The sequence below is a fragment of the Neofelis nebulosa genome, chromosome 18 (assembly GCF_028018385.1).
Source record: "Neofelis nebulosa isolate mNeoNeb1 chromosome 18, mNeoNeb1.pri, whole genome shotgun sequence".
NCBI lineage: Eukaryota > Metazoa > Chordata > Mammalia > Carnivora > Felidae > Neofelis > Neofelis nebulosa.
Genome location: NC_080799.1, coordinates 32,804,612 through 32,822,913, shown reverse-complemented (window position 1 = coordinate 32,822,913; position 18,302 = coordinate 32,804,612). Strand labels below are relative to the sequence as shown.

The 18,302-nt window shown below is 46.0% G+C and overlaps 1 protein-coding gene across 1 annotated transcript in view; it reads left to right on the top strand.

Moving 5' to 3' along the window:
- The window catches only part of BMERB1 (bMERB domain containing 1), a 120,850-nt gene that overhangs the window by 609 nt on the left and 101,939 nt on the right, over positions 1–18,302 (top strand). The gene's annotated exons all lie outside the window — the stretch shown is intronic.

Below are 18,302 nucleotides of genomic sequence, written 5' to 3'. Positions count from 1 at the left end.
GTTCCCCGCCCAGGATGCGCCAGGACGCTGGTAGCCGTTGGACCAACCTGGAAAGCTCCCACGTCCCTGGAGAGGGGGGAGTGTCCGCTGGGTTTCTGCCGTGTTTCTCCCCCCGGCGCGAGGTTCAGGGCACAGCTGAAATTCCCAGCGTTTATTCCCCCGCCTTGTCCTGGGTCGCGGGTGGGAGGGAAGGGGTTAGGGGAAGGTTAACCCTGTGCACACCCTTCCCCTTTCCCCCTTGACTCATTCAGTCTTTGGTGTGGGTACAATCCTAGAAGGCGCTTCTGAAACGGGCCGATATTATTTGCTGAGTCTCCCCACGGTGTTTTGGTGTCAACAACGTCTACAAACAAGCGAAGGGTGTTTTGTTTTTAATTAATAGGACGCAGTGGTTGAAACTCGTGCGTTCAAAGTATACAGGCAGCCACAAGGGCTCCAGGGTCACCAGTCCTCCCTGCAAACCCGGGGCTCTTCCCGGTGCCCCTGCCCTTGCCTTGCTTGCCCAGCATGGTGCCTCCTGCCGGGCAGGGAAGGGCTTCTCCCCCTTCTCAAGGACCCTCAGCTTCCTGCTTTGGCTCTGGGTAACCACGCTCAGCTGTGTTGGACCAAAGTATTGTGAATGTGCTCTTTTTTTTTTTTTTTTTGACCGGGTAGAAGATCATATGTGTGTGTGTGTGTGTGTGTGTGTGTGTGTGTGTGTGTCCCCTTTCTCCATACCTGTCATTACAAATTCAGAAAATCTTCCTAGAATGGCTCAACTGTATTCTGGTTCTCAAGGGTTCAAGTTGAAATCACAGTCAAATGTCTTGCTGCTCCTGGAACCCATAGTATTCCAACCTCTTTCCTTTTCTTGGTCCTTTTAAAATCTGGGTCCTTCCTCCTGTTTCGGGCTTTGAAAACCCTTTGGCTTTGGTGCTTTGGCGTGACACCAAGGCTGAGGGTCTCTGCTTCCCACAAGCTCAGGATAATTCCCACAATGGCTGCCTTTTATTGATAGATTGCCATGCAAGAACTTTAAAGGCACTGTCTCATTCAATCCCCCAACATCCTCCTGAGGTGACTGTTATAACTTCCCTTCCATAGATGGAAAAACTGGGGCTTGTGAGGTGCTGTGACATTTAGACTTCAGAGCCAGGATCTGAACCCAGCTTTGTCAGACCCCAGAGCCCCTTTCTGCTTTTCACATGAGGGTTTATTGCTTTCCCAGTTTCGGGAAGATTTCTACATCTGTTGAGAGAGTCCCAGAACATATACGGTGATTTTACGAATATGTGGCCACCCTGTTGGTCTCTGGAGCTCTCAGTGGCCTTGAAAGAATGCCGGGTCCTTGCAGAGTAGAAGCTGTATTCAAATAAGCCCTGTGTTTGAATGCTGGCTCTGCCCCTGCTTGGCTATGTGAGTTTAGGCAGCCTTACTAAGCCTTACTCTGCCTCTGTTCTGTGCAATGGAGATGATAATAATACCTACTTTATAGCTGAACTGTGAATACTCAAGAAGATGTATGTAGCGCTCAAGGTAAGTGCTCAATACATGTTGGTTGCTCCGATTATTTTATTACTGCATCTGTAGAAAGCTCCTGCTTTCATTCTTTGCAAGGAACTCCACACAGCAGCACTCTGAACTCAAACTGCCGCGTCGGTCAGTTGCCTAATAGTTCTCTTACAGCTCTTTATTTTCTCACTGTTTTACTGGGACAGTTTTCAAATGTACAGAAAAATTGCACTGAATCCCCAGTTGATAGCATGTTAGCTCCTGAAATTTTATCCTTCTGAATCTTAGGCTGCAAACTGTTAACAGCTGGGCAGAAAGGCTTTCTCATCTCCTGTGTTCCAAGCCATCAAAGACTCTGACTTTTGCTTCCTATTCACATACAAACCACAGTATCTCATCTCCTTTTCCCTGGATCCCCAAATCTGCTTCCTCCCGCCCTACCTATCCAAACTTGAAATCTTCTTAAGACACTGATCCAGGGTCCCCATTTTGATTCTTAAATCTGGGATCGTTACCTTTAAAGAGTTTTGACCTCTGAACTCTTGTCTGGACCCTGGCCTATTTTGATCCAAGTAGCTTTTTTTTTTTTTTTTTAACTCCCTCTCAACTTCCCTGGGATCTATGGATTCATAACTATAACATCTGCGACCGCCATTTATTTATTAATGAAGTGTGAAAATTAGTGCTATTGATTCTGTGGAATAAATATTGCCAAGCCAACGTAAGTTGTAATGCGTGAAATGCTGGTGGGGAAACAAGGGCCCATTAAAAAGAAGCTAAGCTTGGGGCACTTGGGTGGCTCAGTTGGTTAAGCGTCCGACTCCCACTCAGGTCATGATCCTGCAGTTTGTGAGTTCGAGCGCCGCGCTGGGCTTTGTGCTGACAGCTCAGAGCTTGGAGCCTGCTTTGGATTCTATGTCTCCCTCTTTCTGTCTCAGCCCCTCCCCCGCTTGCACTCTGTCTCTCTCTCTCTCTCTCAAAAATAAATAAACATTAAAAAATAAAAAGGAGCTGAGCTTGGGGTGCCTGGCTGGCTCAGTTGGTAGAGCATGCGACTCTCCATCTTGGGGTTATGAGTTCAAGCCCTGCGTTGGAAAAAGGAAGAAAGGATTGCAGAACCTGTCATTTTCAGTGTAGGTGGTATTAACTGCTATCTTTAACTTGTTTAATAATGTTTATTTATTTATTTTGAGACACAGAGAGAGTACGAGCAGGGGAGGGGCAGGGAGAGGGAGAGAGAGAGTTCCAAGCAGGCTCCACGCTCTGCCCAGAGCCCGATGTGGGGCTCAGTCTCACGAACCAGGAGATCATGACCTGACCCGAAATCAAGAGTAGGAGGCTTAACCGACTGAGCTACCCAGGCACCCTATTTTAATTATTGTTTTTAGGTAGAAGATGTGTATAGTTTAGTAGCAAAGAATGAGAGTTTTGAAATCAGGTTAAATGGCTCCAAACCAGCTCTAACACTTTGTTGCTTTGACACGCTGGGAAATTGTTGAACCTCTCTGTGTGTCAGTTACCTCATCTGTAAAATGGGGATATGTTGGTTCGAGATCTTGAGAGCTTCCCCGGGTGAAATTTGAAACTGGCCCCCCATACACGGAGAGACAAGAAAGGGACCGTTCTTGATGGGTAGGTGGCAGGTGTAATAAACAAGAAAATGTATAGGTGGCTGCGAGAGGAGTAGACCTCTGTACCTGCTTGCCAGAATATTAAAAGTTTTTATAGAGGCCAGAACAGGGTTCAGTCACGTATACTTCCAGATGGTCTCCGTAGCTGTGTCCTTGGAGTGGCTCCGGCTGGGGGAATACTTGTACATTTCAAGGACAAGCGAGGGGGGTGAGGAGTCTCCACTTGCTCCCGGGCGGGCTCTCGGGTCAAATGGCGTTCATGTCCTCTCCATAACCTCCCCCAACAGGATAATAATTATAATGACCACTTGGGGCTGTCAGGAGGATTAAACGAGATAGTGTATATAATGCATTTAGCACAGAGCCTGGCACCCTGTAAGCGCTCAGTCCGTGCTGAATGGTCGTCATAACAGGACATGAGCGGATGGCGCCCGATAGCATTGGAGAAAATTATTCCAAGCTAACCAGTCAGTTCTTTCTTGGGTCCGTTGCTTTGTAAATTGCAGACAGTTGTGTATCTACCAGCTTCCTCCTCATGGGAATGCAGGAGGGAATGACTTTCGAACCCTCGAAAACCACCTGGCGTTTTTTCCTTCGAGAAGGATTCCAAGCAATTGCCCCTATCCACCTTAGACAGCATTTTTCCATTAGCAGTGAGGTATTGTTTTCTTTGTGTGTTTTTTTTTCTTTTTACTCAGTTGGAAAATGGATAGTGACATTTCATTGTGGTGAGATGTATAAAAATATTGCTTTCCACCAACTGTAATTAATTGAGGGAGACACAAAGACAAGGTGACTTTTGAAAAAGCATGGAGCTTTTTTAAAACGCACAGTCGGCTGTGGTTGTAGCCATTTCTTGATAGATTTGAATGTACCATAAAGGGTGATGGAGATTTTGGACAGGGGAAATGTGGGGTTGGGGGGGAGGGTGGCACAGGATGGGAGGAAATGCCCTGAGAGGTAACAGCATTGCCAGAAGCACAGAGGTAGAAATAAAAGTGCTGAGGGTAGGGGATTGGAATAAAGTGGAAAACTCAATCACCAGAGGAGGTGACGATTGTTTAATAAAAGTCTTGCTAGTCTGGCTAGCAAGCAGATCGTTACACTGGCCAATGTCTCTGGTTTCATAAACAGTGTGGCGACTGAAATAATATGGATTGCGAGCAATCCACATAATCAATTTTTGGGAACGGTTTGTGTTCCTTTCATCTGTCTGATTAAATATGCTAATTTCATTATCTCCCATTTTATTTTGTTCTGGCGTTATTTCTAATTACAGAATAGTATGTGCACTTTATAAAAAATTCAAATTCATCTGAGATATAAAAGTGAAAAATGACTGTAATCTGCTCCCTGCCCCCCCCCCCAACCATTTATTCATTCAATAAATAGGTATTGAGTGTTTTGTGAGTGCCAGGAGGTGTTCTAGGGGCTACGGATACAGCATCGAACAAGACAGACAAGGTTCCTGACCACAGGGAGCTTCTATTCAGGGAAGTGAAGGAGTCAGATAATACCTAGGCAAACAAATATTGTAGTTCAAATGGTAAGTGTCACGCAAATTAATAGGGGAGGGATTTTTCCATCTCATGGTCAGGAAATGCTTCTCTATGAAAGAGATATATTTGTAAATGTCATTGATCAAATGCAAAGGACCTTCCTACGTTAGAGGAAGAGACAGACTAGAGGAAGAGACAGATGGCCAGGAAGGCTGGCACTCAGAGCGTCAGGGAAGAGAATGGAGATGGATCAGAGAGGAGCCACACTGGGTAGTTAGTGTCTTGTAGATCGTGGTTACAAAAAAAAAAAAAGTACAGAATTTATTCCCATTGCAGGAGAACTGGGGCAGAGTGTTAAGCAGGAAGCTAACATGAGGTGGGTTTTGATTTTCGAAGGTCACATCAGCTCCTGGATGGAGAATATGACGACAGGGGGCAGGTGAGGGGCGTCAATGCAATTGTCCTTTGCTGTAGTCCTGAGTCTTTCCTAATCAATCCCATGTATCAGTGGTAGGAATTTCCTTGAGTGTGAAAGGTATGACAAGGGGTAGGGGCAGCTTGGGATGTCTTCCGGGGGTCCACACTGCTGGTTAAGGTTTAGGAGATGCGACAGTCTCTGGGATATGCTGGATGGGCAGCGGACTGTGTAACTTGCCGTGGGAACTGTTGCCAGGAACGCGGGAGATTACGAACGTCCTAGTATCTAGTGTGTGCTTAGAACAAACCTAGTTATTTATGTTTCTTGTTTGTTCATACCATTGTTTCATTTTTGCATTTCCTTTTTTTTTTTTTAATTTTTTTTTAATGTTTATTTATTTTTGAGACAGAGAGAGACAGAGCATGAACAGGGGAGGGGCAGAGAGAGAGGGAGACACAGAATCGGAAGCAGGCTCCAGGCTCTGAGCCATCAGCCCAGAGCCCGATGTGGGGCTTGAACTCACGGACCGCGAGATCTTGACCTGAGCCGAAGTCGGACGCTCAACCGACTGAGCCACCCAGGCGCCCCTGCATTTCCTTGTTAGGTGTTAACTGAAGGAAAAACTATTTGTGCCTGTTCTTGGTCTGATTCGTTATTAAAGACTTATTAATAATAATAGTAGTTAATGAGTTCTAGCTGTCAACTTGGGCTTATTCAATTCTTGCAATAACTCTATTAAGTCAGCCGGATTCTTTTTTTTTTTTTTTTAATTTTTTTAGTGTTTACTTATTTTTTACACACACACACACACACACACACACACACACACACACACAGTGTGAGTGGGGGAGGGGCAGAGAGAGAGGGAGATACAATCCGAAGCAGGCTCTAGACTCCAAGCTGTCAGCACAGAGCCCAACGCAGGGCTCGAACCCACAAACCGTGAGATCATGACCTGAGCCGACGTCGGAGGCTTAACCCACTGAGCCATCCAGGCGCCCAGTCAGCTGGATTCTTATTCCCTTTTTACAGATGGGGACATCAAGGCTTCAGGAGGTTAAGAAACTTGCCAAAGGTCACAAAGCTGGTATGTGGCTGGGCTGGAGCCTGATTCGAGCCCTCCGTGACTGTAAATGGTCCTTGCCAGTGTCTGTTATCCCTAGCATGGTGTTATATGCCCCCACCCTTAAGAAGCTTACGGATTTGGGGAGTGTGGAGACACAGATGTAATGAACAGCATGATTTGTAATGCCAGTAAAACGAAACAAACGCTCCGAAGGGACAGTGGGGAAACAAAAGGAAGAAGAGGTCAGCTCTTCCTGGGGGACCCCAGAGCGACAGCAAGGGGTGCTAGCCCTGGGCCTGAAGGCTAAGCAGGGTTTCCGCTGGTGACAAGAGGAGAGAAGGGCGAGCTCCCTTCAGGTGAGCTCACCTTCAGGTGAGCTCCCGGCCCCAGACAGGGAGGTGGAAATCCCAAGGGGCAGGGTCCATGCACTAGGGACCCTCCCTCCCCCCACCTTTTTCTTTCCCCTTGGCTCTTGCGTCCTAGGGTTCAGGGTCTGCCTGGTTCACTGATGTGAATCATCTGCTACCTGGATGAGCCTGCAGGTTAGAGACCAGCAGCACAGGCAGAGGCTCTTTGGCCTAGCCACTCAGGTCAGCGCTCCCAAAGCCCCCAGGGGTGCTGACCATGCCGTGCCTTCACTCCTGCACTGGTCACTTCCTCACAGGCTTGAGCCCCTACTGTGTGCTACCTTCAGAGGTACAGAGAGGATAAAGACCCAGACCCCACCCTTATTTTTTTTTTTAATTTTATTTTTCTTAATTTACATCCAAATTAGTTGGCATATACAGACCCCACCCTTAAAGAGCTCTCTGGCTGCCTGTGTTCCGGGCCTCCCTCTGCTACTTCTTGCCTTGTGATCTTCGACACGTCGCCTACCTTCCCTAGACCTTAGTTTCCTCCTCTGACAAATGGGAGTGTACTTAATACCGCGCATCTGTACACTTTGAAATACGCTTTGAAATGGCTAAGATAGCATATTTTATATGTGTTTTGCCCCAATAAAAATTGTGTTATTAAATTGGTTTTAAAAAGCAAAATTAAAAGAGGTATATTTAATATACAGGTATATTCATATAACAGCACAAAACATATACTAAGTTTAAGTGGTAGCACCGAGGGATGGTTCTGGGGTCTCAGAGTAAAAGTGGTTCTTTTTTTTTTCTTTTTATAAATTAAAAAAAAAAATGTTTATTTATTTTTGTGACAGTGAGAGAGCGGGGGAGGGGCAGAAAGAGAGGGAGACAGAAGATCCAAAATGGGCTCTGCATTGACAGCAGAGAGCCTGACGTGGGGCGCGAACCCACAAACCGTGAGATCACAACCTGAGCCGAAGTTGGACGCCCAACCGACTGAGCCACCCAGGCGCCCCAATAGTGGGTCTTGAAGTAGCCTGAAAAGATAAACAGTATCTCATCATTGATTCAGAGGAACAGCATTCCAGGCAGAGGGAACAGCCCCTGTGAAGAGACACAGACATGAGACAGCACCTGTGACCTAGGAACTGTATTAGTAATGCTTGCTAGGGTCTGAACGCCTGAGGGAGGCCAGAGCAGAGCAGGAAGTGAGTGCCCTCGGCAATCCAGGGATAAGTCCATAGAAGGCTCGATGTAGAAGGCTCAACTCCCCATTGAGACAAAACTTTCCCGCAGGGTCCAAATGGGGCGGCTAAGGACCAGACTCCTAGAATACGTTTGTTTGAATGAATTAGAGTCAGACTTGCTAAAAATTATTTTTTAATTACAATGCCTCTATATACAGGGACCATTAAAGGAGAAAAGAAAGAATTTTTCTAAGGGAAGTAGAAGGGAATGATTGTAACAAATACCATGCCCTGGGCACTTCCCGTGTGCCGGCTGCATGAAACACCCCAGGATGTGAGGTACATGGAGATATTTTTGGCTTTTTACAGATGAGGAAACCGAGGCTCAGAGAGGTTAAGCGACTCGCCCAGTGTCACTCTGCTAATGGGTGTCAGAGCTGGAACTTGAACCCAAGCATGGTGACTCCGTCCTACTGCCTTCCTAGGATTGGTTGGGGCTGCCATTAATTCAGGCAGATAAGGTCCATTAGTGTTTCTAGTACGTCTTCATGTTTCTTAGTATTGATTCTGTTCTCTGGCTGATTAATTTCCTTTTCCATTACACACTTGTCCCTTGGACACTCGAGGACTACATCTCACTACTTCCCAGGGCATTCAGGGTGAAAGGGGAGCGAATGTGGTGACTACAGAATGCATTCCTGGAAATTCAGTAGGAAGAGCGTTTCTGTGGCGAGGAAGAAGTGTAGCTTTTCCCAGACAAAGGCCTCCTTTGGGTGATCCGGAAAAACCTGGACACTTTAGGGGCAGAGTAGTGTGCTGTTTGGGAGTGGAGGCTTTGCCTCCATTTGAGTCCTGGCTTTAGGCCTCCTTAGCTGTGAGACTCTGGGCTGCTTACTTAACCTCTCTGAAGTTCAGTCTTGTTATCTATTTAATGGAGATCATAACAGGACCCGCCTCATAGGGTAATGGAGAAGATCCAAAGAGAAAATATGTGAAAGCCCTTGGCACAGAGCACACGGTAAATGGAGAGATGGTGTTGATAGAACAGGACATAAAGTGAGCCATGCCTGGGTATATTTAGACAACCGGGGAGAAAGAGGGAAGCCACAGTGGGTGGACCAGCCTTGGAAAGGAATGGGGGCGACAAAGCGTGTGGCGGCTGCTGGAGGCATGCATGACCTTGGCTGAGTCAGAGGAGTCATGAGGCGTGAGGTTGATTGAGCAGGGTCACTAGACGTGGCCGGATGAAACATGACAGGTGTCTGAAGCAGGGCAAGGGATAGAGGTAAAGAAAGTAGCAGTTTAGGAAGACTTGTCTGGCAGTGGTTGTACCATGGCAGGGCAAGGACCGCGGGGGTAAGAAGACCAACCAGGAGGGTTCTGGAATCATCTGATCATGAGGTCACACGAGCTGGGATGTAAAGCAGTGGCAGTGGGTGTGGAGGAAGGGGCCAGGCAGATATCCTGAAGGGAGGAGACAGCAGCAGTTGATTACAGAGGGGGACGAGGAGGGGGGGGTCTTGTAAGGGCAGGCCATGTGACAAGCAGGCAACAGCAGTATGGTTAGCCTGGGGTCATAGGAATTAAATATATTGTAATCAGTCCTGCCCATTCTCACTTGGAGTAGGGCTTCAAGAGGTCCGGGGATTGTGGGTATGGGGAGAATAGTGACCCCCGACGTGTGTACAGCACTTTCTAATCTATATTTTTCCTGGTTTTTTTCCATTTACTCTTTACAAGAAACAGCCAAGAGCTGGAACCGTCCTGCTCCTTTGGGTGTGGGTAAACAGGCGAAGGACTCACCCCAGGGAAGGGTACAGCCAGGAGGGACTGAACAAGGACCGAACAGTCCAGGCTGTCTGCACTAGAGCAGGGTTTCTAGGGGCATTTGTATTTGAATGAACAACGAATGACTGCATTACCAATGGTAAGAAGTAGGTCTAGATTCCATAACATCCAAACTGGAAAATGTGTGACGCTAATTATTCTGTTCATTTGAAATTCCCAAACAGGGAGATCTTTCATTCACCCATTTGTCCATCTATCCATTGATTCCCTCATCCATTCAGTACGTATATATAGAAGAGAGAGAGAGAGCGCGCGCAATGTTATTTAACCAGGAGAAAGGAAGAAATCCTGCCATTTTCCATTTGTGACAACATGATGGTCCTTGAGGGCATGGTGATAAGTAAAAGAAATCAGACGATGTTGCATGATATCACTTATATGTGGAATCTAAAAAAAGAAAAAGAATAAAAAGTCAAGCTCATAGAAACGTTCCTATGAGACCAGGGACGTGGTTGCTCAGGGGCTGGAGGATGACGGAAATAGATGTTAGTAGAAAGGGTACAAACTAGCGAGTTATAAGATGAGCGAGTTCTGAGGATCTGATGTAAAATGTGGTGACTACAGTTGATAATACTGTATCCTATCATTGAACATTTCTAAGAGAGGAGAACTAACATTTTCTCACACATACAAGATAAATACGTGAGGTGATGGATGTGTTAATTACCAGGTAGTAGGAGTCCTTCCACAGGTATCCCTGTGACAAATCGTCACGATGTATACTTTAAATATCTTACAGGGGCGCCTGGGTGGCTCAGTCTGTTGAGCATCCGACATCAACTCAGGTCATGATCTCACAGCTTGTGGGTTCGAGCCCTATGTCGGGCTCTGCGCTGATAACTCAGTGTGGAGCCTGCTTCAGATTGTGTCTCTCTCTCTGCCCCTCCTCTGTTCGTGCTCTGTCTCTCTCAAAAATAAATAAGCCTAAAACAAAATTTAAAGATCTTACAATGTTATCAGTCAATTATACCGCAACCAAGCTGAAAGAAGGGGGTCTACTGGGAGCAGTCCCTGTGTCCCGTGATGCCAAACCAAAGGACCAAGAGATAATGTCCTTTACGTCCTTCAGAAACAGGATTCAGCTCAATGTGCTGACCCAGTGCCCTCTGAGCTCAATGTTGCCCAGAAATGAATTAAGTTGTTTTGCTATATGTGTATTTTTGAAAGCCCTTGAGAAGACGACTCCTAATAGGGTCAAACCACATTTTCTGGGCAAATCCGAGTGCAGTGCGATGATTCTGTCTCCGAGAACAACGACCACAGAAACCCTGGGTGTCATATTTGCTGCTCGGTGCTGAACACCTGGCATCTGCCAAATTGGCCAGCACCGAGAAGCCTCTCACTCAATCAATAGTTGCCGAACTAGGTGGCTGTTAATCCACAAAGACCGAGGTGCAAATGATTTAATAACCTTCGAAATCGTCAGACTAAAGAATCAAGCGAGCTGGAGTCTTGGTCTGAATTGCCTGTCCGTCTCCCGGTTGAGACCATTTGTTCCTGATACTGCAGTTAGATTCGCCATGCTTTCCCGCTTTGAGGGAAAGAGGCAAGAATTTCGGATCGGATACAAAATAGCAGGAGTAGGTAAGGTTACTGGCGGACAAGGCCACGATGGGTGCAGGCTTGCTAGATACTTTATACTTAAGCCGTATCTCCTTGACTGTTAGGATCCACAGAGGTGGGGGCACACTATTCATAGTCCCTCACGCCTTTCCGGAACAACAGAAACATGGCCACGTTAATTTCGTGCAGAGAACAGAGCCGTCTTAGACGCTACTGGTAGAACTGTTGCGTGTTCCAGCCTTTCCGGATATTAAACTTTAAAATGCTCCTATGCTTTGACCTAGCGGTCTAGTCCTGGACTCCTGGGACTCCATCCAACAGAAATAAAAACACCAGCATACAAAGACATATGTGCAAAAAAATAAAAAATAAAAAAAATAAAAAATAAAAAAATGACACTGGACACAAAAACAAAGCCCATCACTAGAAGGGCAGTTGCATGAATTATTGTTCATCCAGTGTGAAATGTGCTGGAGCCTTTCAAAAAGACAAACAGTAGAGCAAGAATTGTTGTCTTCAGGGTTAGGTTGAGGGAGGAAAATGAGATCCAGGAAGATGTCTGTGAGCGGATCTAATTTTGGGAAAACAAAATTCTGTCTCCGTCTCTGTCTCTCTCTCTAGCACACAGAATACGTAGCATCCCCGTGTGCGTGCATGTGATCTTATTAGTAGGAGAACAACGTGGGAGGATGGAGAGTAAGTTGCTGCCATAGGCCACCTGGGCGAAGGGATTGGGGACAGGGCTGATGTGAGGGAAGGACGAGGAGGTGACAGTGGACAGCCGAGGAACAAAGAAAAAAGAATTCTTCACTCGAAAAAAGTCCTCCGATAATATTATCGTACTTAGATATTTGTGTTAAGGTATATATTTGTGGGATGGGGGAAGAGGCATGCTAACTTCAGGAACGTTAAAATGCTGGGGAGAGGGGTGTCTGGGTGGCTCAGTTGGTTGAGTGTCCAACTTGATTTCAGCTCAGGTCATGCTCTCGTGGTTTGTGAGATCGAGCCCCGCATCGGGCTCCATGCTAGCCGTAAGGAGCCTGCTTGGGATTCTCTCTCACCCTCTGCCCCTCCCCCATTTGTTGTCTCCCCCCGGCCCAAGATAAATACACTTAAGAAAAAAAAGGTTGGGGAGAAATGTCCTCAGAATTGAGGAGAAAGAGTTTTATCTGATTCAATCCTCACTACAACCCTGTAAGATGAAGCACTGTGTGTGTGTGTGTGTGTGTGTGTGTGTGTGTGTAGCAGAGGGATGGAAATCTTGCCCCATTAGTCCATAGAGAAGGGATTTGAATCTAGACTGGTTAAAAAGTTCATGCCTTTCCCTCTACAATTATTTGTAAATTTCCAAATATGTTAAATTCCATTGGCATTTCATATTTTTTTTAGAAAGGAAAGACATCTGCAATGGTTTGTGGAGCCCTATTTTAAGAATCTGGGTCATTGCAGTGTGGACCATGTTCCTTTAGATCTTCTCTCTTTGTGCTTCCCAGTTTCCCCTGGTGGTCTCCAGGGCTGAGAAGTGAAACCACTCACTCCCCATAATCCTGGTCTCAGAGAGAAATTTGGGAAAGACGCAATAATCACCAGAGGAAGAGACATACCAGTATTTCCTTAACTCATGTTTTTCTTCCTGTGTTTAGTCTGCTCAGGTTGCTATAACAAAGACCATAAACTGGGCAGTTTTTTTTTTATTTTTTTTTAACGTTTATTTATTTTTGAGACAGAGAGAGACAGAGCATGAACAGGTGAGGAGCAGAGAGAGAGGGAGACACAGAATCTGAAACAGGCTCCAGGCTCTGAGCTGTCAGCACAGAGCCCGACGCGGGGCTCGAACTCACGGACCGTGAGATCATGACCTGAGCCGAAGTCGGACGCTAACCGACCAAGCCACCCAGGCTAAACTGGGCAGTTTTTATAACTCTTATTTTATTTTATTTTATTTTATATTTTATTTTATTTTAGAGAGAGCACGTAGAGGGGGAGAGGAGCAGAGGAAGAGAGAGAGAGAGCGAGAGAGACAGAGACAGAGAAAGAAGCTTAAGCGGGTTCCATGCTGAGCAATCCCACCACCCTGGGATCACGACCTGAGCAGAAATCAAGAGTCGGATGCTCAACCGACTGAGCCACCCAGGCGCCCCTACCTGGGTGGCTTTTAAAATACAGAAACTTGGGACACCTGGGTGGCTGAATTGGTTAAGGATCCAACTCTGAATTTCAGCTCAGGTCATGGTCTCACAGTTCATGAGTTCGAGCCCTGCATCAGGCTGCAAGCGCCCTGAGGGTTAGCTTTTTAATATTGGATTTGGGGGAGGGGGAACGTAAACATTCAATCCATAGCACCATCCTTAGCCCTGGAAGGAATGAAGACAGCTGAAAACTAGACATTTGTCCAGGCCCCACTCCGGGGGTGAAATGCTTTTAGCAGGTAGCTCTTAAAAGGTGGCCATCATTCTGACAAGGAACAAAAGTTATTCCTGCTTTGGTTCTATTTGGTTCTTCTGTGCCCAGCACAGCAGGTGAGACCATTTTGCCCCCTAGGTGTTTGCAGTGCTGTGTTAATGCTGGAGACCTGCCGCCCACCGCAGGATCCATCTGTCTTCATCCTGTTTAAATAGACATAGGCAAGGCGTCCCCGGAGCACATCCTGGTGGTTAAATCTGGTGCAAACGCCATCTGTAAAGAGCGGTTCAGCCCTGGGCCCAGGGTGGCTGGGCTGGGTTCCAAGAGCTAAGAGGTCTGCTTTCTTAGGGATCAGCTTTACCTTAGAGCAGGGTTTTATGATTTCCCAAATGCTTAGCCAGGACTAGGTTAGCTTTATGTGTCTTCCTTCTCTATTGAGATTTTTCTTTTCTTTTCTTTTTTCTTTTTTCTTGTTTCTTGTTTCTTTTTTCTTTTCTCTTCTTTTCTTTTCTTTTCTCTCTTCTCGTCTTGTCTTTTCTTAACTGAGGTAGAACTCACATACTATAAAATTAACCCTTCACCATTTGGAACAGAGAAGTCAGTGGCATTTAGTACATTCAGTCTTGGGCAAGCATCACCTCTATGCACTTGCAAGAAACCCAGTACCCATTCAACAGTCCCTCCCCACGCACCCCTTCCCCTAGTCCCTGGCAACTACTTTTTGTCTCTACAGATTTACCTATTCTGGGTGTTTTCTACTATATGGAACCTGGCTTCTTTCACTGAGTGTAGTGATTTTTTTTGACGTGTTTATTTACGTTTGAGAGAGAGCAAGTGGGGGAGGGGCAGAGAGGGGGGCACGGAGGATCCAAAGCAGGCTCTGCTCTGACAACAGAGAGCCCAGTGCGGGGCTCGAACTCTTGAACCTCGAGATCATGACCTGAGGCGAAGTCGAAGTGGAGTGTTCTTAAGGCTCATCCACTTTGTAGCAGATGCCAATGCTTTATTCCTTTTCATGGCTAAATAATATTCCATTTATGAATATGCCACATTTTGTTTATTCACTCATCACTTGATGGACATTTGGGTTGTTTCCACCTTTTGGCTATTATGAATCACGCTGCTGTCAACATTTATGAGCAGTAGTTGCTTGTTTGTCTTTGGGGTATGTACGTAGGAGTGATATTGTCAAACCAGGGGGTAATTCTGCATTTGGTTTTTTGAAGAACGTACAGGGACTTGTGGCTTCCCCACTCTGTGGCAGTTTCTCTCTGTGCTGGCCCTTTTCTTCATCCTGCCTTCCCTTCAAGTTTATAATTTCAAGTGCAGAGAAAGAGCGTCTGGGAATGTGGTATCTTGTGGTCATGAAATGTAGGGATTCCTAACTAGGGGTCGGGCTTTTTGGGTTCAGAGCCCACCTCTCTCTCTTACCAACTGGTTGATCTTGGTCTAGTTGTGTGACCTCTCTGGGTCTTCACTGACTCTTCTGTAGGGAGAAGAGTAATAATTGTCACCTCATGAGGGCGTGTCGAGGAGTAAGCGTGAGTAGGTGTGTCAAGGGCTTAGCACAGCGCGTAGCAGAGTGGTTGCGTGAGGACAGGTTAGCAATGGGATTACTATAAACAGCTGCCTTAGTCTGCTCAGGCAGTCATAACAAAATACCATAGCCAGGATGGCTTAAACAACACGCATTTATGTCTCACAGCTCTGGAACCTGCAGAGTCCAAGATCAAGGTGCTGGTGAGGTAGGGTTCATTCCGAGGCTTCTTCTCTCGGCTTGCAGGAGGCCACCTTTTTTCTCTGTGCTCACGTGACCGCTTCTTTGTGCAAGTGCATAGGTAGAAAGCGGGGGGTGGGGGGGCAGCTCTGATGTCTCTTCTAACAAGGACACTAATCCTCTCTGCTCAGGGCCCCATCCTTATGACCTCATCACACCTGACTGCCTCCTTATAGGCCCTACTTCCAAAGACAGTCACACCGAGGGTTAAGGCTTCCGCATTGGAATTTTGGGGGACAATTAAGTCCATAGCAATAGACTTCTTATTTGGGATTGAGCATGATGTTTTAGCATCTTGATGTCTTAGGGCTGGAAGGAAATTTGTGGAGTCCATTTGTCCACGATTTCTCAACCTTAGCCTGTTGACATTGACATCGGGGCTGGATCACGCTGACCTGTGGGGGCTGGCCCGTGCATTGTAGGATGGTAACATTTCTGGCCTCTGCCCACCAGGTGCCAATGGTACCACAACCACCCCCTTACTCCTGCCCAATTGTGACAACCGTAGATATCTCCAGATATTGTCAAATGCTCAGTAGAAGGGCAAACTTGTCCCCAGCTGAGAAGCACTGATCAGGCCTAATTCTTTTTTGATACAGGTACTCTAGTTTTGTGATGTGGGGGAGTCTGGAGTTTTTCTATGCCATCTCTGCCCTTGGTCCCTAGGTTTCTGCCCTTTTTTTCTCCAGATGTCTCACAGCTGTCTGTTCACACACACAAAGCATTGTCGATAGGCACCGTCTTGGATGTGAAGATTAAGCCAAGAGAAACCCGATTATGAACTCCCTGAAGCATAAAGAAATCTCCCCATGCAGAATGGATTTGATTTTCCTCAAGGCATTCATGCCTGGGAAGACTTCTGTTTACCACAACCTGAAGTGAAGAAGAAATTGTCACTTTCACTTATAACAAAGAAAATGTTTCAGGTGGATAAATAGACATACTCCTTCCAACAACAGCCCTTGACTCTGCTACCAGAACGAGGGGGATTTATGTCAGTCCGGAGAACGTTGGCTCCAAGTTTTCTCCTGAAAACTGTGTCCAGGGACTGACCAATTTTTTTTGTTAGCACCTCAAAGGGTGCATAGACATTAATGAAAGGGACCAAGAAAATGGAGTGCGCTGGGTGGCAGATGACATCTCCATTCTTGTGAGCTGACATGAGCACTTCTTTTAGCTGGGTGAGGGAGGACACAGAATGCTTAGTTCTTTTAAGGTTCTTGATGAATTTCTTAGTATATAGAAGTACACTAACAGGTGCGTGGGTGGCTCAGCTGGTTAAGCATCCGACTCTTGGTTTAGGCTCAGGTCATGATCTCACAGTTTGTGAGTTCGAGCCGCGTGTTGGGCTCTGCCCTGACAGCATGGAGCCTGCTTGGGATTCTCTCTCTTCCTTCTCTGCCCCTCCCTTGCCCACGCTTGCTCTCTCTCCCTCTCTCTCTAAATAAATAAATAAACAAAAACTAAAAAAAAAGTCTACTAGGAAATCAAATATTCCTGATGATTCAGGTGTCTCCTCCTCCTTTTAAGAAAGGCCGTGTGTGTTTACGTCTGCCTATGTTTATGTTCAATTGATTCTACTGCTTGTATAGGGCACAGGATAAAAATTGTTATTTCTGGAGATAGTCTAGTTCTGTGTGATTCTCAACTCTGGCTGCACATTAGAACCGCACCCCCCCCCCGCCCCCGTACCTTTTAATACAGTTAACCCATTTCCCCACCTCCCTTTTTAATGGACTAGAAGCCCCTACCCCAGAGGGATGGTGATTTTGCCAGGTGCTCAAGCTGGGCAGATGCCAAAGTACTGCTTGGACCCATTTGTCCTGTATATCCGAAAGGAGGTCAGTAAATAAGACTTCCCTTCCTAATAAAGGACTTCCTCTGTTGGACCCTGATGGCCACCACCTGAAAACTCTCAGCAAAATAAATGATTAAATCCTAAATTGTAAATCTGTTGTTGCTCTTGGGGAAACAACTCAACCCACGAGTCCTGTTGCCCTAGATGTGGCATCTATTCCTGAATGCAAAAGATACTATTGCTATTATGATTAGCAGTCGTATTCAAACATTTGTCCCGGCTAGAGAGATGCATAACCTGTGTTAGGTAGCCCGGCCTCACCATTAACGTAACTCCCTTTCTGCAACACAGTAAACTGTATTTAGAAAAGATAATTGCCCACTGGCTGATGTGTTTCTCACCTTGCTACTCTATGACAACATGGCTGTTCTGGTGCAGGAGAAATTCACTCGTGGTTCTAATGGGGTGGGAGGCAAGAGACAAAGCATATTTGAGGGAATATGGAAAAACGTTGGTGTATCTTTCTCTGTTACAGTTAAGGTTAAAAGATGCTTTTCAGGAAAAGGTAAAATCATGACTCTCCCGATGATATACAAATAAACACATGTTAAAGATTTGTATTCTGCTCAGTGAGGGCACCAACTCAATGTTATAACCGATTCCACAGAATCTGAAGAATATTCTGATTTGTGGAGCAGGGATATTGAAATGAAGGGGTAAATTAAAGTAAAACTGAGTTTTCCCTCAAGGAGAGAGAAGTCAGTGGGATCTCTACCAGCTGGGCATGGATTTCCTTGTGCACAAGAATTATTTTTGCCTCATTATACCACTCTCACAGAGTTGTAAGACAGCTCAAAGACAAGGAAAGACTAGAATCAGGTAACCTGGAGAGGTGACCTCTAGAGGCATAATCTTCCATGGAAATACTTTTTCCCCCCAAAATGACCTACACGCTCTCCTGAAGAGGTAGCGATGAGACTCCAGGAATTCAATTAACCAGTTTTTCCAGCACAAAGAAAGCTATGAGTTTTCAAGAGCGACAGGGAAATCATCCTTCAGAGCAGAAAATGATTTCAAATGAAACCTGGTCTAGTCAAAGTCTGTACTTGAAAACGTGGAGTCCAAGGGGGACTGAAGAATGAGAACCCAGTCTATTAATTATCCAGAGGTTTCTCTCTCGATGCTGCCAAGATGTAATAAACATCCAGATGTTCAGCTTGATTGAAGCTGAGCGGCGGGTAAATCTTGTAGTTGTCACTTAGCTGCTC